The sequence below is a fragment of the Elephantulus edwardii genome, unplaced genomic scaffold (assembly GCF_000299155.1).
Source record: "Elephantulus edwardii isolate Elephantulus edwardi_28Jun2011 unplaced genomic scaffold, EleEdw1.0 scaffold00031, whole genome shotgun sequence".
NCBI lineage: Eukaryota > Metazoa > Chordata > Mammalia > Macroscelidea > Macroscelididae > Elephantulus > Elephantulus edwardii.
In genome coordinates this window covers 11,267,418-11,268,181 of record NW_006399781.1, presented here as the reverse complement: position 1 = coordinate 11,268,181, position 764 = coordinate 11,267,418, and positions in this window count along the sequence as shown.

The following is a 764-nucleotide window of genomic DNA, read 5'->3' as shown; positions in this document are numbered from 1 at the left end:
AGGGATTTGAGTCTTAGAAGGTCTCATTGCGGTTTTGATTTGCATCTTTCTTATTGCCAGTGATTTGGAGAATTTCTTCATGTGTCTGTTTGCCATTCAAATATCTTCCTCTGTGAAAATTCTTTCTGTATCTTTTGCCCATTTTGTAATTGGGTTATCAGTCTTTTTCTTGTAGAGGCCCAGGAGTGTTCTGTAAACTTTTGTTATAAGACTCTTGTCTGAGATGGCATTACCAAATGTTTGTTCCCAGTCTGTAGGTTTTCTTCTCACTCTGTTGGAAAAAGTTTTTGATGTGCACAGGGATTTAACCTTTAGAAGGTCCATGCATAAATTTATCCTCTTTAGATTGTGTGTTTCTGGTTGTATTCGGCAGTCTCTTTATACCTTAGCCTAGCACTTCTAAGCTTGATCCCAGTTTGTCTCTTATAAACGCTATAGTTTCAGACTTTACTCCCAGGTCTCTGATGCACCTTGAGTTGATTTTTGTGTATGGTGTGAGATGTGGATCTTCTTTCAGCTTTCTGCAGGTGGCAGTCCAGTTTTGCCAGCACCATTTGTTGAAGAGGTTATCATTTCCCCATTTGATAGCTTTGATTTCCTTGTCAAATACCAGTTGACCATAGATGTTGTTGTTGTTTGGTGCCGTCGAGTCATAGATGACTCATAGCAACCCTATGAATGAACAGCCTAAGCACTGTTCATACATAGAGTTTCCAAAGGCAAGCCATTTAGGAAGTGGATGCCACTCCTGCTTCCAGGCTTGT